This window comes from Pseudonaja textilis, chromosome 1, assembly GCF_049901715.1.
Source record: "Pseudonaja textilis isolate UNSWEBS1 chromosome 1, rPseTex1.2, whole genome shotgun sequence".
Lineage (NCBI taxonomy): Eukaryota > Metazoa > Chordata > Lepidosauria > Squamata > Elapidae > Pseudonaja > Pseudonaja textilis.
The window spans coordinates 109,515,561-109,528,111 of record NC_141990.1 but is presented as its reverse complement, the minus strand read 5'-3'; the positions used below and the strand labels follow the sequence as shown (position 1 = coordinate 109,528,111).

At 40.7% G+C, this 12,551-nt stretch overlaps 1 long non-coding RNA gene across 1 annotated transcript; it reads left to right on the top strand.

The window, feature by feature from the left end:
* The first annotated feature begins 5,503 nt into the window (after positions 1 to 5,503).
* LOC148127756 (uncharacterized) lies at positions 5,504 to 11,844 on the top strand. Its single transcript, XR_015741088.1, has 3 exons — positions 5,504 to 5,647; positions 7,159 to 7,359; positions 11,783 to 11,844. It is a non-coding gene; the product is annotated as an uncharacterized LOC148127756 (long non-coding RNA).
* The last annotated feature ends 707 nt before the right edge of the window (positions 11,845 to 12,551 follow it).

Sequence of the window (12,551 nt, the reverse complement as noted above, 5' to 3'; positions counted from 1 at the left end):
CATACGGAGGCGGGAATTGGAAAGCCAGAGACTGACCCTGAAAGATTACCAGGGGAACCGGATCCCTGTGGTCGGAATCGGACACTTTCAGGTGAACTTTAAAGAACACAGAGAGATCCTGCCATTAACTATCGTGGATAAAGACCGCCCAAGCCTGCTAGGACTGGCATGGTTCGCGCCATTGGGGATTGAGGTGACTGGCATCAACCACATCGCCGAAGCAGATTGGGAGGAGACCCTTGTAAAGAACTTCCAGGAGGTTTTCAATGGTGAACTAGGCAAGTACCGGGGGTCCCCAATAACATTTAACTTAAACCCCAATATTGCCCCAATCCGCTTAAAATCGAGGCGAGTGCCATTTGCCCTCAAGCCAAAAATAGATGAGCAATTGGATAAGCTCATCGCGCAAGGGGTCCTGGAGCCGATAGACCATGCATGATGGGAGACCCCAATAGTCACCCCAATAAAGCTGGATGGGTCCGTAAGAATCTGCGGTGACTACAAGGCCACCCTCAACCACACGCTTCAGCAGAGTGCTTACCCCGTCCCGGTGGTACAGCACCTCCTACACTCACTGGGGGGAGGAAGAGTCTTTGCGAAGCTCGACCTGGCACAAGCATACCAGCAGCTACCGGTCAACGCCGAGACTGCTGAAGCGCAAACCATCGTAACCCACTGGGGGGCATTCCGGTGCAAGAGGCTCCAGTTTGGAGTCAGTGTGGCCCCAGGGGTGTTCCAGAGCTTAATGGAATGGCTATTGCAAGGGATAAAAGGTGTGGTGCCCTACTTCGATGACGTGCTAGTGTCAGCGAAGAACAAGAGCCAATTGGGGAGGCGCCTCCGAGAGGTCCTGCAGAAATTTAAAGACGCAGGACTAAAAGTTAAAAAGGAGAAGTGCCAGCTATGCACAGAAAAAGTTGAATTCCTGGGGTACTTGGTCGACAAATACGGAATACACCTGACAGAAAAGAAAGTTAAAGCCATTAAGGAAGCCCTAAGACTGCAGAATAAAACAGTGCTGCAGGCATTCCTGGGGCTGATTAACTTCTATAACGTGTTTTTACCCCAAAAGGCAATAACGGCAGAGCCTCTCCATAGGCTACTGGACAAGACAGCCACCTGGTCCTGGGGCAAGCAGGAAGAAACCGCATTTCAAAAAATAAAAGACTTAATAACCTCAGAAGCAGTCCTCATTCAATACAGTGAGACCCTACTGTTAACCGTAACCTGTGACGCCTCAGCATTTGGCATCGGAGCCATACTAAGCCACACTCTGCCAGACGGGAGAGAAGCACCCATCGCTTTCTTCTCCAAGACATTGTCCAGGGCAGAGAGGAATTACAGCCAGCTGGACAAAGAAGTACTGGTAGCAATCACTGGCGTGAAGCGGTTCCATGAGTACCTATACGGTAGGAACTTTTCACTTATCACCGATCACAAACCACTCCTGGGGATCCTGGCAGGGAACAAGGCCACCCCTAACATCCTGTCGCCATGGATAACGAGGTGGTCCGAGTTCGTTGCCACCTATAACTATCAATACACCGCCCCGGGAAAAACATTTCACACGCAGATGCACTAAGTTGCACCCCTCTGCCAGACCTCGAAGACGATCCAGCACCCACCACATCCACCCTGCAGATAGAGACACTGCCCAACCCACCAATGACCACGTCAGACATTGCCAGAGAGACTAACAAAGACAGGAAGCTGGCGCGAATCTTGAGCTGGGTAGAAAAAGGATGGCCGGAAACCGATGGGGGTGACCAGTTTAAACCCTTCCGGAACCGGCAGACTGAACTATTCACGCAAAAGGGGTGCATATTATGGGGGGACAGAGTGGTGGTTCCGGAAACAATGCAAACAAAGGTGTTGGGCATGCTGCACGAGGGTCATCCAGGCATCGTTAAGATGAAATCCCTAGCCAGGAGCTACGTCTGGTGGCAGGGGATGGACAAATCCATAGAAACATGGGTGGCAACTTGCAATAAATGCCAAAGATCCAGACCAACCCCCCCCGCCACATCGACCCTCGAATGAGAGACACCCAGGGGACCATGGTCGAGGGTCCACATAGACTTCGTGGGTCCAACTAAGGGGCACACATTCCTAATCACTGTTGACGCTTACTCAAACTGGCTAGAGGTGAGTGTCATGCAATCAACCACCACGGAAGCAGTCATAAGAAAACTAACCAAACTGTTTGCCACCCATGGGCTGCCGGACCTGCTAGTGTCTGACAACGGCCCGCAGTTCACGGCATTGGCATTTGAGCAATTTCTCGCTGAACGGGGCATACGGCACACATTGACATCACCTGCTCACCTGGCAGTGAACGGGAGGGCGGAACGAATGGTTAGGTACACAAAAGAGGCATTAGAAAAAATGGACACCGGAAACACACACGACAAAATTAATAAATTACTGACAATACAACACATAACACCTAGCACGAAAACCAACAAAAGCCCAGCAGAACTCCTAATGGGCAGAAAGCTACGATCGCACCTAGACAGGCTGCACCCAACATATAATCCCGAAAAACCACCGGACTCATCTAGCCGCGACTGCACATTTAAACCAGGAGACACCGTATACGCAAAAAATCTTTCGGGAGAACCACTCTGGGTACCAGCCATAATAACCCAGGTGACAGGCCCCCAGTTGTATCGACTAGACACAAAAGACGGAAAAAGCTGGAAACTACACATCGACCAACTATAGTCGAGAACACCCCCAAACACAAGCAACGAGCAAATAGACCTCGATGAAAATATCAGAGGCAGGGGGAAAATCCCAAATATTATCCAAGAGGGAAGAGAAAATCCACCCAGAACACAACCCACACCAATAAACAACAAAAGAAACCAGCAGTACTCACCTACAGACGACGACAATAGAAGGGAACCCACAGAAGACTACCAGCACGAAGCCTCGCCTGGAAGAAGCAGCCAAGCCAGTTCAACCAGCCCGGAAAACCCACGTGGGAACAGCAGAGCTGACAACTCGACCGACCCCGGTAGACCTGGTATGGCTTTTAAACCATGATTTGTGTCTTAATGAGGTGGTATAATTAATCCATTTTCAATCTATTTACTGAGGAGGGGGGTAATCTTTTTTCAGGCTGAATAACTGATTAGTTATCAAATCAAATTTTCTGAAACTTCTAAAAACAAGAGACAAGACTCTGGTGGTGGAGATTTAGTTGCATTTGAAAGTGGCCTTTAAGCCTTTTGGGGTTTTTTTACTTTTTCATGGGGCCCAAGTTCCCATAGGACACAGCTGAGAAACCCTCCACTATAAAATTCTGGTTAATAAAAGTAATTTAGTGCAATATGTATGTCACAGACGGTAACTATATCACTTCCTTGAGTCTTTTTCAAATACATTTCAGGCTTCAATCCTGGCAGGTTAGATTCTAGAATTTGGTTTAATTGCTGTAATAGTTATATTACTAAGTAAATATAATGAAGTAGGGTAAAAAGGTTGGTATTATTCAGATTTTATGCCCACCAGGTGGCAGCACTGACCTTGGCTGATTTTAAAAATCAAGCTTGTTTGGACTGTTAATACTTGGATGGGAGACTATCAGGAAATCCTAGGGCTATATGCTAGAATGAGAGGTTAAATATTAGAAATAGTCAATGCCAAATTACTTGTTGCCAAGAACATTGATAGCCAAACTATTTCCCATTAGCTGAGTTTTACTTAAGGGAGCCTCTTCCTTATTAAGTATATCACTAAATGAATATAAAGGCATATGGGGCTTCAGAAGTCGTTTAACAATTCCTTGGCACCTGCTGTGACATACATATTGCACTAAATTAGTTTTGTTAACCAGAGTTTCTTAGTGGAGGGTTTCTCAGCTGTGTCCCAATGGAACCCCAAGGTGCCATGAGAACTTGGACCCCAGGAAAAAGTAAAGAACCCCCCAAAGGCACTTTTTCCAACCTACAAATTTTATTAAAAGGCATAAACTGGAAAGTTTGGAAAGTCTAATTAGGAAAGATGCCACCAGTCCTCTGATTTTCTGGATAATGTGATTCTACTCGCAGCTGAAGCTCCAGATTCTATTGGTAAAGATGAACACCACTCATTTTTATTCATTTATAAAACAGTCAACCTGCATATAAGAAGTGATATTTAATTGGCTGATTTTTATTTATATATATATCATTGTGTATAATATATAATATTTGGACCTTTACCAGAGAGGATTTCTTTAAATTGACACTGAGTCATAAAGATTATACATTATTGTGTAATCTTACTCTGAGGATAAAAATAAGGCAGGTGTGTATCCTGTATCCTTTATTAAGAATTTTTAATAAATGTTTTCTGTCTTGCTACACTTTTATGTGTATATAATAACCACACTCACAACCAGAGATGTAGTTAACTCATAGTGGAAACACTGTAGAGTACATAAGAATAGATTAATCATGTCACTATGAGGACTTGCAAACCATTCAGAAAATGCTTCTAGTAGTTGCACAGTCCTTGTAATAAACCCCATCTTATCTTATCAGCGAATACAATTTCTGATGTAGCTTGTAATGGCATAATTTTTAAACTTAATAGTTAAATTGGGGTATATTCAGAAAATTATCTTGATGAAGCTCAGTAAATTGTGGTGCAGCAGATCTATTTATTATTATTATTTGTTTGATTTATATGTATGCACTGTAGAGAACATTAAAACATCTAATCCATGTGTGAACTAGAAGTGCACATATATGTGAATCCACCAAGATGTATAATATGGAAATCTAATTGAATATCAAACAGTTTTCCACACTGATTGTGCATTATGAGAGCTAGGGTTCCACCCCTTAGGAAGTTGTCTAATTGGGGAATGCGGTCAAATGTGGTCATATGAGTTGTCCCTATGGCAGGGTGGTCAAACTCCTGGCCTGCAGGCTGGATGCGCTGCCCATGCCCACACACGGTTTAGTGAAGGGGGGAAAAAGTCCTGATGCGTCACGTGACACCACCATGACGATGTGAGTTTGACACCCCTGCCCTATGGTCTTCTCCCCTGAACCTACATTGCCAAGCTCATTTCCCCAACTACTCAGGAGGACTTTTGAAACTACTCAGGGGGGCTTTTGAAAGGGAAGCATTGAACTTCATAATGACACATGGTTTTAGTTAGCACATACACTGCACACCATTATAATACATCTTTGCATTTCTTGTGTGTGTGTGTGTGTGTGTACTTTGTTGCTTAGTATCAATTCAACAATATTGAGAAATCTGCACAAAGTGCCAATGAATCGGCTGGAGATTTGATAGCCAGCATAAAAAGAGCGCACTGAAATTATTGCAAGTAATATCATGAACGCCAATAAAACTCAATTTGAAGCATGCATAGCTTATAGCTTTGTAATTTTAAAAATGATTGCAAGCCTTGGAATTTGATTGCTATGCAAGTGAAGACAGGTTTATACCTCCTCACACAACATCAAACTAAGTAATTTTTTCCTCCACAGGAACTGTTAGACTTAAAAAAGCTTGGAGATTTAAGAGAAGAAAATTATAAAAAGATTTCTTCGCTGTGTGGATTTCAAGAAGGTCTTTATGTGAATGTGTTCAGGTAAAATTCAGAGGCAAGGTCTAAGAAGTGGAAGTAAATCTAACTCTGAAGGTATGATTGTCTAATGATGCAAAGAGTATTAAGCCTATATTGTATACATACAAAATGGTCAAGAGAGGATCTCTAGTTCCAGGCAAAGCAGCATTTATTGGCTGGTTAGGTGTTTAGGAAGTGCACATTCCATTTGGCAGGTGATTCTCTGCAGGGACTGTAGGCCTGCAAAGAAGTAAACATATCTATTCCAGGAACATCATAATAAACTTAGACAGAGTACCTACTCAAGTCTGTTTTATATTAAATGTGAAATTAGATAACTTGGCTGCTGGGCTGACCAGGCAACAAAGATCAAAACTCCACCCAGAAATATCCATGGTACTTATGTGTTTGGCATTACCTATAGCTTTTCTTTGGCTTTTTTTCAGCACTGTTTGGAGAATGTTTCTTTAGCAACTGCTTTGATTATTTAACACTTCCTAGAAACATAACCAATTGGTTGCCCTTTGAGTCAAAGGGCAGGTTGTCATCTTGAAAGTCCTGGGTGGCGCAGCACTGGGTTGGTATGAAACCAATAACTCTCAGTGGCACCTGCCTGTCCAATAAATTCTAGAAAGAAGAAATCTAGAAAGAAATTCTGGATCTCAACTGCAATGGAATGCTATTATCATAGACCGGGGTGACCCTTCTCTGGCTTCCTCAAGATGCTTTTCCAAAAACCAATGGGACTTTCTTGTTTTTTTTTTTTTTTTTTGAAAATGCTTTCTTTGGTTCCGAACCTTCTTGGATGAGAAGCAAAATGTTTTAACAAAACATTTAAAAACAAAAAACAAAACTCAAGAAAGTTCAGTTGCCTTTTGGACAAGTATCTTTGGGACAACCATGATCTGGATGATTGAGACTTTCCACAGATGCGTGGCTTCCTCACTTTGGAGGAAAGCTATTCTCTCTGAGTTCATATTGACCCCAAGCCTGTTAGGCATTAGGAAAGCCATTGAGTCTGGCTGTTCCAGAAGATCCATATGAATGGAGATGACTCCTTAGATGGGGTTGTGTATTCTGACAGTTGTGTTTTTCAACTGTTGCTCTTTGGTACAATATGTCTTTATGTGTATGGATGTATTTTTACATTTATTAATTTTTAATCTTTGTTAAAAGACTAAATTGCAAGCATGAACCAGTTAGAGATTGAATTGAAGCAGCATATAACCCTACATGTACGATAGACTTCGTAATGCAGCATACCTTTTAACATTATTTCCTTTGTTTGGATCATCTACATTCATTTTTTAAAAAAATCAAGAATCATCACAACATAAAAACTCAATAACTGGAATAGTCAAAGCAACATGAAAAATATAGAGAGAAGGAAAACACATATAGCATTCATATAGGAAAGGCCTGAATAAGAGATTTTGTGGATTCAGGAATGGCATAGAAAAATTCTCTTTATCTCTAGTGGTAAAAGCAATTTCTAAGAAGCAGCAACATTAATGCCTTAAGTGCCTCTCTCTTATTCTAATGCAACTGTGATATCACGTCTCATGTTATCTCTTAATCATGTTCAGGTACTCCATATACCATTAAATATTTCATATGAATAATTAACCAGTTACTGGCTGTCAGAGCCAGATTCAAATGGATGGATGGAAGAGAAAATGGATCACCTTCCTTAGCGCTGGGAAATGTAATGATTGCCAACTTTTCCATCATGGCTGAAAAATGACATCGTATCAGAGTGAAGGATGAGGGGATTGTGTTTTGCCTTGGTTGGTATCATTCATTTTTTTAGATATTCAGTTTTAGTTATGTGTTTATAATTCAGCCTAATGACAATAGATATACATGAAGAGCTTCATCATATTGTCTTTCACCATGCCACTTGTCACCAACAATTTACTAGTTTCAAAATGGGAACTTTACCAATGATCCCCCTCAAGTGCTCATTGTAGTCGGTGCTATGCAACAAGAGAAAACAAATGAATCTCAGGATTTCAGGAGAAAACAATAATAGGGAAGACATTTACTGCAAATCCAGGAGAGTATCATGAGTATTATCATCCTCATTCAACAAAGGAGATTGTGCAAGTCGAGAATGTAAATGAATTATCTTAATGTGGGATCCCAACATGCAACAAATTAGTATTCACTTGTTGGGCTCTCCTTCAGCTACATATTCCAATTATTCCATCTGATTTGGTCTTAGGAGTCGGGCTTCTACAATCCAATTCAGAATCTTTTTCTTTGTGCATCATTTTGTGCTATTCTCCAAAGCACCTGAGGGCAGGACAAGAAGCAATGGGTGGAAACTAATCAAGGAGAGAAGCAACGTAGAACAAAGAAGAAATTTCCTGACAATTAGAACAATTAATCAGTTGAACAACTTGCCTCCAGAAGTTGTGAATGCTCCAACATTGGAAGTTTTTAAAAAGATGTTGGACAACCATTTGTCTGAAGTGGTGTAGGGTTTCCTGCCTGACTACAGCTAGACTACAAGACCTCCAAGGTCCCTTCCCTTCCCTTCCCTTCCCTTCCCTTCCCTTCCATTCCATTCTATTCTATTCTATTCTATTCTATTCTTTACTTGGCATATCTGACCAGCCAAAATAAACTATAGAGTTTTTAATATGGAGCTTTTTTGCCATCAAGAAATCCTCTCAGCATTGATGCCATCTCTTCACAAGTACTCTGGAGATGTTCAGATGGACCATGAGAATATGGACTATGTAAGAACTTCTCACAAGCATGATCAGTGCTTGGTCATGTGAGTTCTTCTATAATATTATCTTTTAACTCTCTTATATTCTGCCTTGCTGTACAAACAGGCTGAATATTCATAATTAAACACAGAGTATTTCTCACCTTTTGAATATCCTTCAGCCTTCATTTCCGGAATATTTTAGTTCCTTTCTTCCAACACTTAGTCTTCCTGATAAGATTTCCTTGGCCTTCTCTTTCTATTACTTTAAGATGGAAAAGGCCAAGAAACAGGTGCAGCAGGAATTCAGACAATGTTATGATTGTAATAAAGAAAGGTAACAATCCTGAAAGCTTGTTAAAGTTTCCCTTTGTCTTATCTCTTACAAAATTAAGGCAGGGCAGGGTTATTTTTATTTTCTCACACTTGTCAGAACAGTGTAAATTTTTCTGCACTTTTTGCTTATTTCTTTCCTGTCCTATAGTTTTCCTATACAGAACATTCTTTTACATTTGCAGGTTTGGCCTTGATGGCCATGTCCAAAGCTTCATAATGTGTTGTGGACAGCTTGCTCAACACACACGCGCAAATATGTACTAGAAACATGTGTCTGAGTTCTTCAGCTTAACAATTTAGCAAACACTTTTTTATTCATCTTTTTAAAAAAGGAAAAAAGGAAAAGGGGAAAATGAAGGAAAGGTGGGAATTGGTTTAGGAGAGGAGCATCAGTTCTTGCTACTCTATGGAAAGGCCTCTATTATAACTGGCCATTCCAAAAGAAATTAAATTTCTAGAATATCCTTACAAATGTAGTCTATTACCACAGATCCCAGCTGGTGTAGAACAGGGGTGTCAAACTCGATTTCATTGAGGGCTGCATCAGGACTGTGTTTGACCTTGGGGTGGGGGTGGCCAGGGTGGGCAGGAGAGATGCCCGCGGCCCTTGCGTGCTCTGTTTTTGGCTGCGATGGTCTCCTGCAACCCTCTGCCAGTGAAAACGTAGCTCTGGAGGGCTGCCCATAGCCCACTCCCCCCAAGCTCTGTTTTCACTGGCAGAAGCCCTGTGAATGGGTCCTTTGCTGTTTCCAGGGCAGACCCATGGGCCGGATCTGGGCCCCCAGCCTTGAGTTTGACACTTCTGGTATAGAATCTAAAATGTTAGGTGAGATGAACTTCTACACTTTGATGATGGCAATTGCAGAAATGGGATTTTCAAAGGTATCTGCCACACAGGTGTTTTTCAAAGGTATCTGGCAGTGACTACACTTACAGAAGAGAAGGCAAGTTGGGACAGAGGACAAGCTGCACCAAAGACTCTGTAGCTCTTTATGTAGTCTAGGAACCACGGATTCTTCAACATTCCTAGGATCAATTGTATGTTGAGCTCACTTTGAAAATACATCAAGAGCTATTGCCAGATGGTTCTGAATGCTTTGGTTACGTGAAACCATTCTCTGTTCATTTTCAAAGAATTGGTTGCACATTAGTCTCTGAGCCCATGTCAGGATGATGGTGTTTATTTTTCAAGGTTTAAATGACTGAGAATTAAATTATTTTGGTTGGGCAGTTTTCAAGTATGGTCAACCAATTAGGTAGAGTATTACATATGTCTAAAGAAAATAACTTTTTTTTTTGTAATGGAACCCCAGTTCTATACTGTATAAGTTCCCTGAGGAAGCATGACTGGCATCACCAACACAATATAATATGCCACGTGAAGTAAAGGTAAAGGTAACGATAAAGGTTCCCCTCGCACATACATGCTAGTTGTTTCCGGCTCTAGGGGTGTGTGTGCTCATCTCCGTTACAAAGCCGAAGAGCCAGCGCTCTCCAAAGATGTCTCCATTGCCATAACTAAACGCCAAAGGTGCACGGAACACTGTTACCTTCCCACCAAAGTGGTCCCTATTTTTCTACTTGCATTTTTTACGTGCTTTCGAACTGCTAGGTTGGCAGTTGGGACAAGTAATGGGAGCTCAATCCATTATGCGGTGCTGGCAAACTGTCGACCTTTCTGATCAACAAGCTCAGCGTCTTAGCCACTGAGCCACCGCGACCCTCCAATATAATACAATATAATGTGCCATGTGACGTACTGTGGACTTTACTACTCCTTCATTACATGTGTTACCTGCCACAAACAATAGACTTCCTTGTGTCTGTTTTTTCATAGACTTACTTCCCGCTTCATGTTTATTTATAACCTCATTTATATTCTCCCCAAATAATATTTAAAATAGATAAAATATAAAATCATAATTAACATGTGAAAATAAATCAAAGGAACATCTAAAAAAAGAAATTTACTCTCACTGAAGGAATTTTCAATAATTTTTCAGTTCCAATTATTTTACTCTATTACTTTAATTGCATACCATTCCTAGACTATGTCAAAATGAAGGGCAAGTTAGGAAAACTGAAAAGCAATAAAATAAGCCTGCAAGCTGAAATAATATGCCCTAGTGAATCTCTTTCATTTGTGCTCTCATTGAGGACAAGTTGAAAATCCAGAGCATAGAGTTATGCAGCACGTTTTTTCTCTCCCACACACATGCCTAAGTGGCCTAATTGAGAATCTTACACATACAGGCTTATACACAAGGTATTTACACAGACAAAAATATATTGGAGAATTATCTAGCGATAGCAATTAAACTCAATGTTTTTTTGTGATCTTGGCAAAAAACCCCAAAAAGAACTTGCTAGACAAATGATCATTTTCCCCCAAGCTCTCTCTGCCTTAATTAAGCATTCTTGGTATAAATCAATTTGCTCTGCGTAGAACTAGATGGATTATGTCTAAACACAGTTTTAGTGTATAAATCAAAATATATAGTTCTAAGGGAAGGGAGAATACATTTGGCAGTTGAATTCCCTCTTGCAGTTTTATTTCTTTTAACAACTTAGCAAAAGTAAGAAAGGGAAAGTAAGCAAGAGTTGAACCTCCATGTATAGTTGAACCTCTATGTGGTCCCTTTTGCCTGTTTAATTTATTCCACCTTTGAATAAAATGGATAAATGCTAAGAATGCAAATGTGATGAGTGCTGTAAGTCAAACACAATGTGCTTAGAGAACTTCCAAATTGTGCTATCTTTTGTATTTGAAATGATGACAGGCATCTTAAGAAGGGTCTGTGACAATTTGCTGCAGTCAACTCACCATGGACAACACTCCACAGCCAACTCGCTGTGGGAGAACTCACCACAGCCAACTTGCCATAGGACAACTCACTATGGAACAAGAGTTACACTAATATCAGAGAAATGGTAGAATAGAATCATTAAAGAAAGGATTTTAAATAATTAAATAGAATTGTTAAATTGTCCCAAAGCGAGTTATCCCGTAGTGAATTGGCCATGGCGAGTTGTCCAATGGCAAGTTGACTGTGGTGAGTTGGCCTCAGTGAGTTGGCTGAGAAAAGTTGTCCCATTCCATCTTGAGCATGCCTACAAATAAAAAGACTAAACAAATTCCTCTCTGTCACATTTTGCAGATTGTTTTCATCTTGTGCAGAAGGATTGAACATTAAAACCATACCAAGACTTTATAGAGACCTCACATTATTATTGAAGAAATTATTCTGCCTTTTTCTTAACAATAAGGTCAGTTTATGATAATAAATATACAAAATGTAAACTCAAATAACCTTAATGCAATTGAAATCAAAATTCAAACTAAACATAGTATTAAAGAAACAGTTAGAAGCTTAACAGATGAGTTGTGTGTTTACCATCTTCCTGAATGATGGAAGAATAGGACTCACCCATTGTGCTGTCTGGGAATTACAAAAGAGAAGACTTTTCTTGTGTACCAGAAAGGACCCTGAGGGATTCCATGTACCAGAAAGGACCTTGAAGAGCTTCTGGTGGCTTATCTAAGTAACTGGACAGGTACTTGAAAAGAGTTCTTTCACCCAACCTGAAAAAGAATACAAAAGAATACCCAAAAAGCCATTCAGGCAAGATACTGGTTTTCTAATTTGCTGGTTTCTTTTATTTGAATTTGAGGCAAATTCTGAATCCAGAGTGGATCACTGAAAATCTGAGGGAATTTGTTTTAATTAAATCTCCCCATCCCAGTTCAAAATTCTCAGTAAGATTCGTCTTCCAGTACGTACTTTGAAAATCCACCACACCCAATCATAAAAGGGGAAATTAAAAATATTCTAGTTATGTTTAAGTTAAAATTCCTCCGCAGCAAAGGACAATATTAGATTTAATGATCAATAGGTCCGTTTCTTAACTCTTGAGCTTTTTTGGTAT